Below are 12,229 nucleotides of genomic sequence, written 5' to 3'. Positions count from 1 at the left end.
TACCTTTTATAAGAACTGAACTGAGGAACAGAGAAGGGTTGTACAGTTAACACCATCACCACCATCACCTTGGCTTTAGTTTAAATATTTACTTCCAGGGAATGGTTAGGAAATGACTCAGAAGACCCATCAGGTGAATCCTGACATCACCTGTAATAGGGCTTGCAGTATACTTTTTTACACTGTATCCACAAAGACAGATATTACTTCTTAAGCAGCTTGAACATACCTGCTTCTGCAACAGGATTAAGATTAAAACATCCTCTTCCCATTGTTTTATTTTTTTCTTCCCATTGTTTTATTTATTTGTTTATTTTTGGCCACTCTGTGTGGCATCCAGGATCTTAGTTCCCCGACCAGGGATCAAACCTGTGCCACCTGCAGTGGAAGCATGGAGTCCGAACCGCTGGACCACCAGGGAAGTCCCATCTTCCCATTGTTTTTAAAGGTAACCTGCAAACCACTAGCATCCACATCACCCAGTGTGATTGTTTTGTAAACTCCAGTTTCTCTGGAGTTCAACTCTTACTAAGTCCCCAGCATGCTCCTCAGCGGAGTCTGCTCTTATGCTGCAGGTGATAAGGGCCCCCTTTTAAGGAACCCCTCTGTCTCTCTCACCCTTCAGCTATCTTTAAAAATTAACTGTACATTACATCCCCAGAATGTATTAATCTTATAACCGGAAGTTTGTATCTTTTGACTACCTTCACCCATTCCCCCTATCCCCACCCCTCCATCCCCCTTCACCTCTGGCAACCACAAATCTGCTTTCTGTTTCTATGAGTTTGGGTTTTTTTTAGATTCCACATTTAAGTGAGATAAGGTGTTTATTTGTCTCACTTATTTCACTTGGCATAATGCTGTCAAGGTCCATTGTTGCAAATGGCAAGATTTCCTTCTTACAGGAAGCTTTGTAAACAGTATGTGGCTGGGATAAAGATAGGTTGATGCCTTCAGAATCCAGCAACCAGGATAGTATAATGGGCAAGAGGTCATAGTTTCAATCTTCTTTGAATCTAGCTTCCTCTAAGTGGAGACAGTATTTTCTGGATTCCCTGTTCTTTTATTTTCCTAACACTTTGGGGTCCCCAGCTGGCTCGGCTGCCCAAATCCTACAACCTGCAATGATTGGCCACCCTGGTTGTAACCCCAGGTCATCAAGACTGTCACTATCCTGGCATCATCAGGCAATACCAACTGGCCTCACTGTTCAGCCCCTGTGGATGGCTGCATTTGAACAGTGTATCTAACCAAAGTCCCTCGGATCTAGTCTGCTGGTTCTAGTGCCCTCCTGCTTTGATCAGGTGTCACTTATGCAGCTGAGTCGAAGATGTAGGGATGGGAGTGATGAGTAGAGAATTGAGGGCTACGGTTTGAAAAATGACTTCTATTCCGTCCCCCAGCCCTATATTTGTGCTGCCGATTAGCGATAGCTACCTGAATGTCCTTTAAACCTCCTCTACCTATGTCTCATGACTTAGTGAATGGCATACCATCCTCTCTGCCTAAACTGGAAGCCTAGCAGTCATCCATTGTCCTTCCTCTACTCTATAGCCCACATCTGATTGATTACTATCTGGTTGATTCTTCCTTCATAATATCCCCTGAGTTTGTCCCCTTTATCTCTACTGACATCACCTTATTTTGAACCACAGGTTGCAAACTGGTGACGTTTGCACCAGATTTGGCCATTTGATTGGGTTTAGTTTTGCACAATTTTAAAAATAAAAAAGTTACATTGAAATTTTCTTGAAAATTTGTAAGATCTAGCAATACCGGGCAGTATTCTTGCATGAAAACTTATTAATTGGAGCTGAATAGTGGCTATCTTTTTAGAGAAGTTATGTGCTTTTGATTTTTCACAGTTCCCACCATTCCCTATTGTCTTTAGGACCTGCCTGCTTCACTCGTTTTTGTTACATGTCTGGCTCCTGCAGGGACTGGAATCTGTGACCCCTTGTTTTCTCTCAAGAGAAAACCTTCTAACTGGTTTCGCAGCCTGAAGTTTTACCCTTCTTTAACCCATACTGCAGCCAGAATGATCTTGGAAAGAAACTTTATCCAGTCACTCCACTGCTTATGCCAACCTCTAGCCTTCAGTTGTATCTCACTGTTGTCAGGAACAAACAGCTCTTTAGTATGATGACATTTAAGACCCTTCATGATCTGACCTTACTTATCTAATGTCAGCTCAAGGAAATGTTCCTTCTTTACACATTACTCTCCAGCCATATTCAACTTCTTGGATTTATTTGAAAAGAAAGCATTAAAATGTGGCCATGTGTCTGGGGTTTGGATTCAGAAGGATATGGACTTAAAAAATTTGCTGCAGGTTTTTTTTGGCAGATACTATCAGGTTAGCAAGTTTCCTGTCTATTCCTGGTTTGCTAAATTGAAAAAAAAAATCACACTGAAATTTTTCAGAAGAATTCTGCGTCTATTGAGATGACTATGATTTTTCTTTTTTTATGTCTAATATGTTGAAAAATTTATTTCTAATTATAAGCATATTTTTTTATTCCTCATATAAACCCTACTGGTCATATTTTTTTATTCTTTTTAGACATTCTTGGATTTAGGCACTGTCTCTCCTCTCTCTGTGTTTATATATGTATGTTTTGGAAATTTTGCATCTGGGCTTATAAATGAAATTGGTAATTTTTTTGTTTTGCTATCATGGTTATGCTACTCATAAAGTGAGTTGGGCTTGTATCCTTTTTTCACATTCTTTGGAATAGTTTGTGTAAGATTTGAATTATTTTTTTTTCCTTGAATATTTAGTCGAACTTGCCTATGGAGCCATATGAGGCTAAAGTTTTCTTTGTGGAAAGACTTGTTTTCTGATTCAATTTATCTACTGATACATGATTACTAAAATTTACTGTTTCTCCTTGTGTTGGTTTTGGTAAGTTATGTATTTTCTAGGAATCTGCCCATTTCACATAAGTCTTCAAACTTATTAGTTATTTATAATATAATCTTATCTATTTTAAGACTGAGTAACATTTAGTGATTCTCTTTGTTTCATTCCTGTTATTGACTGTCAGTGCATTCTCCCTTTTTTTTCTTAGTCTCTCCAGATATTTATCAATTTCATTAGTTTTTCATTAGACTTTTGGTTGAGTTGTCCTTTTCTAATGGATTTTTGTTTTCTATTTTATGTAATTGTGCTCTTTATTATTTCTTCCTACTTTCTGCCTCAAATAATCTATTATTTTTACATCTAGTAGTGCTTTTGCCTAAAAGTACAGGCATATCTCATTTTATTTTACTTTGCTTTATTGTGCTTTGCATATACTGGTTTTTTAAAAACAAATTAAAGGTTTGTGGCAACCCCGTGTCAAGCAAATCTATTGGCACCATTTTTTCCAACAGCATTTGCTCCCTTTGTGTCTCTGTCACATTTTGATAATTTTCACAATATTTCAAACTTTTTCGAGGCGAGACCCTCCACCAACAAAGAGATTACGACTTGCTGAAGGCTCAGATGATGGTTAGCATTTTTTAGCAATAAAGTATTTTTAAAGTATGTACATTGTTTTTTTAGACATACTGCGGTTACATACTTAATAGACTATAGTATAATGTAAACTAAACTTTTATATGCATTGGGAAACCGAAAAATTTGTGTGACTCACTATTGTGATATTGGCTTTAATGTGGTGGTCTGGAACTGAACGTGCAATATCTCTGAGGTATGCCTGTTCATTTGGCCTCACATTAACATGTGTATATCAGCTTTCCTGCTCTCTCTTAAAAAAAATTTTTTTTAACTTTTACGTTTTGAAATAATTATAGATTTTTCTCAGAAAGTTGCAAAGATTGTACAGAGAGATCCTGTGTATACTCTAACCAGTTCTCCCCAGTGGTTACATCTTATATAACTATAGTACAATATCAAAATCAGGAATTTGACATTGGTACAATGTGTGTGTATAGTTCTTTTTCATCTTATCACATGTATGTATAGATTTGTGTAACGACCACTGCAATCAAGATATAGAACTGTTCTATCACCACAAGATCTCTTTCATGCTGCCCCTTTTATAGTCACATCCACCCTCTCCTTCCCATCATACTTAACTTTGGGCAAGTACTAATTTGTTCTCTGCCTTTATAGTTTTGTAATTTAAAAATGTTGTATAAATGGAATCATACAGTCCGTGACCTTTTGAGATTGTTTTCATTCTGCAAAATGCCCTTGAGATCCATCTAATTTAATTTGCCTGTATCGGTAGTTGGTTCCTTTTATTGCTGAGTAGTATTTCATCACATTGATGTGTTCTATAGTTTAAATGTTCACTTAATTTTTTAAATTGAAATATGGTTGATTTACAATATTATATTAGTTTCAGGGGTATATCAGAGGTGAAGCAGTTCTAGGTGATGGCAAGATTCAAGATGAGGCCATGGGAATGGGTGACTGAAGTGGAGCAGAGGTGAGGCTTATTGTGTTGAGGAGGCTAGGTTTTGGAGAGGACACTCATGGATGTTTGAATCACTTGGGGGTAGGAGTAGATCTTGGGTTGGAGAGGAATTCTATGAAGTAAGTTCCAGTGTTCTCAAGGAATGAGGGAGAGTAACCAAAGGGAGATGGTAGGCATATGGCCAAAATACATAAACCTCAAAGAAACAAGAGACTTTAAAAGAAGGTGGAGTTAGTGATGGTCTTAAAGTGCCAGGAGTAGCTTTTGCACAGCAAAGTAAACTATAAACAAAATGAAAAGACAACCTACGGATTGGGAGAAAATATTTGCAAACAATGTGACTGACAAGAGCTTAATTTTGAAAATATGCAAATAGCTCACACAGCTCAATAACAAACAAAATGAAACAAACAAAAAAGAAAAACAAGCAACCCAATAAAAAAATGGGCAGAAGGCCTAAAAAGACATTTCTCCAAAGAAGATAACCAGATGCCAGTAAGCACATGAAAAGATGTTCAACATCGCTAATTATTAGAGAAATGCAAATCAGAACTACAATGAGGTACCACCTCACACTAGTCAGGATGGCCATCATCAAAAAGTCTACCAATTATAAGTGCTGGAGAGGGTGTGGAGAAAAGGGAACCCTCGTACACTGTTGGTGGGAATGCAAATTGGTGCAGCCACTGTGGAGAACAGTATGGAGGTTCCTCAGAAAACTAAAAACAGTTCCCATGTGATCCAGCAGTCCCACTCCTGGGCATACATCTGGACAAAACTCTAATTTGAAAAGACATGTGCACCCCATCAGCAGCACTATTTACAACAGTCAAGATATGGAAGCAACCTAAATGTCCATTGACAGATGAATGGATAAAGAAGATGTGGTATATATATATACACACAGTGGAATATTAGCCATAAAAAAGAATGCAATAATGCCATTTGCAGCAACAAGTGGACCTAGAGATTATCATACTAAGTGAAGTAAGTCAGAAAGAGAAAGACAAATACCATATATTATTTATATGTGGAATCTAAAAAATTATACAAATGAACTTATTATGAAACAGAAAGAGATTCACATAGAAAACAAACTTATGGTTACCAAAGGAGAAAGGTGGCGGGGGGAGAGATAAATTAGGAATTAGCAGATACAAACTACTATACATAAAATAGATAAACAGCAAGGTCCTACTGTATAGCTCAAGGAAGTATATTCAATGTCTTGTAATAAACTATAATGGAAAAGAATCTGAAAAAGAATATTTTATATATATATATGTATGTAACTGAATCACTTTGCTGTACACCAGAAACTAATAAAACATTGTAAATCATCTATATTTCAATTTTAAAAAAAGTGCCAAGAGTGAGATTCATTACTTCTAGATCCAGATATACCTGGGTTTGGGAGAATAAATAGTCTCTACTTGAGGCTATTTTTACAGAGGATTTTGAATTTGTGTGTATTATTTCTATGCAGATTTTCATGTCTTTATTATACATGTATATACCCACAACAATATATGTATTGTTTTGTATGGTTTTAAACTTTAAACAAATGACATAATACTCTGCATATTATTCTGTACCTTGTTTTTCATTCAATTTGTTTTAAAGTTTATTCACGTTGGTACTTGCTCTCACTCACATTAACTACAATAGTTAATGGTATTGCTACCTGTTTTGTATTCATTCTTCTGTTGGAGTATGATTGTTTTACAATTTTGTGTTAGTTTCTGCTGTATAACAAAGTGAATCAGCTATACATATATCTATATCCCCATATCTTCTCCCTCTTGGGTCTCCCTCTCACCCTCCCTATCCCACTCCTCTAGGTGGTCACAAAGCACCGAGCTGATCTCCCTGTGCTATGCAGCTGTTTCCCACTAGCTATCTATCTTACATTTGGTAGTGTATATATGTCAGTGCTACTCTCTCACTTCGTCTCAGCTTACCCTTCCCCTCCCGTGTCCTCAAGTCCATTTTCTACGTCTGCATCTTTATTCCTGCCCTGCCCCTAGGTTCGTCAGAACCATTTTTTTTCCCTTTAGATTCCATATATATGCGTTAGCATACAGTATTTGTTTTTCTCTTTCTTTCTTTTTTTTTTTTTTGTGGTACGCGGGCCTCTCACTGTTGTGGCCTCTCCCGTTGCGGAGCACAGGCTCCTGACGCACAGGCTCAGCGGCCATGGCTCACGGGCCCAGACGCTCCACGGCATGTGGGATCTTCCCGGACCAGGGCACGAACCCGTGTCCCCTGCATCGGCAGGCGGACTCTCAACCACCGCGCCACCAGGGAAGCCCTGTTTGTTTTTTGATATTGAGCTGCATGAGCTGCTTGTATATTTTGGAGAGTAATCCTTTGTCATTTGCTTCCTTTGCAAATATTTCTCCCAGCCTGAGGGTTGTCTTTTCGTCTTGTTTATGGTTTCCTTTGCTGTGCAAAAGCTTTGAAGTTTCATTAGGTCCCATTTGTTTATTTTTGTTTTTATTTCTTGTTTTATTTCTCTAGGAGGTGGGTCAAAAAGGATCTTGCTGTGATTTATGTCATAGAGTGTTCTGCCTATGTTTTCCTCTAAGAGTTTTGAAGAGACTGTCTTTCCTCCTTTATTTAGCTCATGCTTTTTGTTTAAGCAAGAAGGGAGATTTATTAGAAGAAGACTAAGAACAAGTTATGGAACCATAAAAGACCCAGAATTGCCAAAGCAATCCTGAGGAAAAAAAAACAAAGTAGGAGGCATAACTCTCCCAGACTTCATACAATACTACAAAGCTACAGTAATAAAAACAGTGTGGTATTGGTACAAAAACAGACATATGGATCAATGGAACAGAATAAAGAGCCCAGAAATAAACCCCCACACCTATGGTCAATTAATCTTTGACAAAGGAGGCAAGAATATAAAATGGGAAAAAGTCTCTTCAGCAAGTGGTGCTGGGAAAGTTGGATAGCTGCATGTAAATCAGTGAAGTTAGAATACACCTTGACACCATGCACAAAAACAAACTCAAAATGGCTTAAAGACTTAAACATAAGACATGACACCATAAAACTCCTAGAAGAGAGCATAGCAAAACATTCTCTGACATAAACCATACCAGTGTTTTCTTAGATCAGTCTCCCAAGGCAATAGATATAAAAACAAAAATATACAAATGGGACTTAATCAAACTTACCAAGTTTTGCACAGCAAGGAAACCATAGAAAAATAAAAATAAAAAGACTACCTACAGAATGGGAGAAAATATTTGAAAATGATGTGACAGACAAGGGTTTAACCTCCAAAATATACAAACAGCTCATACAACTCAACAACAGAAAACCAAACAACCCAACTGAAAAATGGGCAGAAGACCTTAATAGACATTTCTCCAAAAAAGACATACAGATGGCCAGTAGGCACAAGAAAAGATGCTCAATGTCACTAATTATTTGAGAAATGCAAATCAAAACTACAATGAGGTACCACCTCACAGCAGTCAGAATGGCCATCATTAAAAAGTCTACAAATAACAAATACTGGAGAGGCTGTGGAGAAAAGGGAACCTTCCTACACTGTTGGTGGGAATATAAATTGGTGCAGCCACTATGGAAAACAGTGTGGAGGTTCCTTATAAAACTAAAAATAGAATTACATTATGATCCAAAAATACCACTCCTGGGCATATACCTGGACAAAACTATAAAAAAAGACACACGCACCCTGTACGTTCATAGCAGCACTATTCACAATAGCCAAAACATGGAAACAATCTAAATGTCCATCGACAGATGAATAGTTAAAGAAGATGTGGTACATATATACCATGGAATACTACTCAGCCATAAAAAAGAGTGAAATAATGCCGTTTGCAGCAACATGGATGTACCTAGATGTTATCATACTAAGTGAAGTAAGTTGGAAAGAGAAAGACAAATAACATACGATATCACTTATATGTGGAATCTAAAATATGGCACAAATGAACCTATCTACAAAACTGAAACAGACTCATAGACATAGCGAACAGACTAGTGGTTGCCAAGGTGGGGAGTGGGGGAGGGAAGGACTGGGAATTTGGGATTAGCAGATGTAAGCTATTATATATAGTATAGATAAACAACAAAGTCCTACTGTATGATACAGGGAACTATCTTCAACATCCTGTGATAAACCAGAATGGAAAAGTATATATATATAAAAATGTCAATATGTGTGTAACCGAGTCACTTTGTTGTACAGCAGAGATTGGCACAACACGTAAATCAAGTTTACTTCAATAATAAAAAAAAAGATAACATCATCATGGTTTCATAGTGATGCTTCTAGTTCAAATGCAGAACTATATAGGATTTTAATTTAACCTCATCAATCTTATACTTGCTTCTCCTTTTCACACGCTGAAATTTTCAGGGTCGGACTTTCCTGGTGGCACACGGGTTAAGAATCTGCCTGCCAAGGCAGGGGACATGGTTCGATCCCTGGTTGGGGAATATCCCACACGCCATGGAGCAGCTAAGCCCGTGCGCCACAACTACGGAGCCTGAGCCCTAGAGCCCACCAGCCACAACTACTGAGCCCGTGAACCACAACTACTGAAGCCTGTGAACCTAGAGCCCGTGCTCCACAACAAGAGAAGCCACCGCAATGAGAAGCCCGCGCACCACAACGAAGAGTAGCCCCCACTCGCCGCAACTAAAGAAAGCCTGTGCACAGCAATGAAGACTCAATGCACACACCATACACAAAAATAAACTCAAAATGGATTAAAGACCTAAATGTAAGGCCAGACACTATAAAACTCTTAGGGGAAAACATAGGCAGAACACTCTATGACATAAATCACAGCAAGATCCTTTTTGACCCACCTCCTAGAGTAATGGAAATAAAAACAAAAATAAATAAATGGGACCTAATGAAACGTAAAAGCTTTTGCAAAGCAAAGGAAACCATAAACAAGACAAAAAGACAACCCTCGAATGGGAGAAAATATTTGCAAATGAAGCAACTGACAAAGGATTACTCTCCAAAATATACAAGCAGCTCATGCAGCTCAATATCAAAAAAACAAACAACCCAATCCAAAAATGGGCAGAAGATCTAGATAGACATTTCTCCAAATAAGATATACAGATTGCCAACAAACACATGAAAGGATGCTCAACATCACTAATCATTAGAGAAATTCAAATCAAAACTACAATGAGGTATCACCTCACACCAGTCAGAATGGCCATCATCAAAAAATCAACAAACAATAAATGCTGGAGAGGGTTTGGAGAAAAGGGAACCCTCTTGCACTGTTGGTGGGAATGTAAATTGATACAGCCACTATGGAGAACAGTATGGAGGTTCCTTAAAACCTAAAAATAGAACTACCATACGACCCAGCAATCCCACTACTGGGCATATACCCAGAGAAAACCATAATTCAAAAAGGGTCATGGACCACAATATTCATTGTAGCACTCTGTACAATAGCCAGGACATGGAATCAACCTAAGTGTCCATCGACAGATGAATGGATAAAGAAGATGTGGCACATTTATACAATGGAATATTACTCAGCCATAAAAAAGAAACGAAACTGAGTTATTTGTAGTGAGGTGGATGGACCTAGAGTCTGTCATACAGAGTGAAGTAACTCAGAAAGAGAAAAACAAATACCATGTATTGTCACATATATATGGAATCTAAAAAAAAAAAAAGGCTCTGAAAAACCTAGGGGCAAGACAGGAATAAAGACGCAGACGTAGAGAATGGACTTGAGGACACAGGGAGGGGGAAGGGTAAGCTGGGACGAAGCGAGAGAGAGGCATGGACATATATACACTACCAAATGTAAAATAGACAGCTAGTGGGAAGCAGCCACATAGTACAGGGAGATCAGCTGGGTACTTTGTGACCACCTAGAGGGGTGGGATAGGGAGGGTTGGAGGGAGACATAAGAGGGAGGGGATATGGGGATATATGTATACGTATAGCTGATTCACTTTGTTATACAGCAGAAACTAACACACCATTGTAAAACAATTATACTCCAGTAAAGATGTTAAAGAAAAAAGTAAGATCTGTAAAATATGAAAATGATTGGTTCAGACAGTCAGGCCTTCTGCTATCTGGAGAAAGAAGACATGACTGTGTCTGGGATGTTAAAGTGATGCTTCCTTAAAGAGGTTGAACGGCAATTCGAGGCTGGTGAAAGAGTAAACAAGAGTCTGGAAGACAGAGGACGGATGATCCTTCAGCCCATGGTCAGAAGAAGTTTAGCAGAAGCAGAGTTCATGGCAAAGAGCAGTAAGAAATAAGGTTGGAAAGTAAAAATGGGGAAAACTGTGAAGGAAACGAAATGTGATGTTGGGAATTTTTCTTGAAGGCTTCTCAGGCTTTAGTGTGCATGTGAATAACCAGGAGAGATTAATTAAGGCACAAAATGCAGGGCTCCATTTCCTGAATTTCTGATTCAATAGGTCTGAGGCGGGGCTCCAGATACTTCATTTGTAACAAGTGCTATGGACTGAATTGTGTCCCCCCAAATTCATATGTTGAAGTCCTAATCCCCAATGTGACTGTATTTGAGATAGGGCTTTTAGGAAGTAATTAAGGTTAAATGATGTCATATGGCTGCATTCCTAAGTTGATTGGATTGGTGGCTTATAAAAAGAGGAAGAGCCAGGAAGAGAGCTCTCACCAGAAAGCAAACCGGCCAACACCTTGATCTTGGACTTCTAGCCTCCAGAACTGTAAGTAAACAAACGTCTGCTGTTTACTCCACTCATCCTGAGGTATTTTGTTGTGGCAGCCTGAGCAGACTAGTAGAGAGTTCCCAGGTGATGATGAAATTGCTGGTCTAGAGACCACTCTGAGAACCATGGCTGTGGGCAATGGAAATCCATTAAGGTTCCTACAACTGTTTTTCTGTTGACCTTCACTTATCACAGCATTTTATTTTTTTTAATTAAAAATTTTTTTTTATTTTTTAAAAACTGGATCCTGTTTCCAGTTCCAGAAAAGTCAACCAAAGATTATAGAAAATCTGGGGCATTAGGCACAATTAATGAGTCCCGTCAGCTTGTCTGCATGTAGTTTCATGGAGTAAGGGCTCCTTGTTGAAGTTCATTCCAAAGATTTCAGTCAGTCACTCCCCAGTCCTGGAGGGGATGGCGGTGAGGGAAAATTGCTAGCCAGAAAAGTAGCTTGGTACCATCAGCTTTATTTTCTATATTTTCTTCCATTTTTCTATTAAACTCCAAAGTCAACTTTTACTGTTTGAATTTTACTCTGGTGGTTAAAAAACAAATGCAACTTCCAAATAAGTTTAACTCCCAGTTTGGGCACCAGGAGAATTAGGTTGGAGGTAAGAGAAACAATTTGCCTTTAGTGCTCTGGTCTTGTAGTTCATTTCTTCCCTTTCCTCATTGGTACCCTTTGCCTCTTCTTCCCCCAGCCACCCTGCAGCCTCACACACATACTACCCTCCTATTGAAAACACAGGATGTCCAAAACCTGTGTTTGGACCTGTGTTTTGGATGCCAGAGGGAATAACTAGAGCAGCCCACTCTGCAGTTCTGTCCAGCCAGACTGTTGATTATATTTAGTATCTCACAATTTTCATAAAAGCATATTAATCTAGTGAGCTCAAATGTTAAGATCAATTAGTCTTTCTTCTTAGAAGGTAGCTTTGTAAAGGTCTCTAGAAACCAAAATTTTAATTTTGTTTCATGTCAAAACTTCAAAATGATAAGGTGGTCAGAGCAACAAAGTCATGAGGACCAATATTATGAGGTGCTCAAGTCTACTAAATGAAGCTTAG

This window comes from Pseudorca crassidens, chromosome 11, assembly GCF_039906515.1.
Source record: "Pseudorca crassidens isolate mPseCra1 chromosome 11, mPseCra1.hap1, whole genome shotgun sequence".
Classification (NCBI taxonomy): Eukaryota; Metazoa; Chordata; class Mammalia; order Artiodactyla; family Delphinidae; genus Pseudorca; species Pseudorca crassidens.
The sequence above is the reverse complement of the archived record's forward strand: the minus strand, read 5'-3'. Positions refer to the sequence as shown.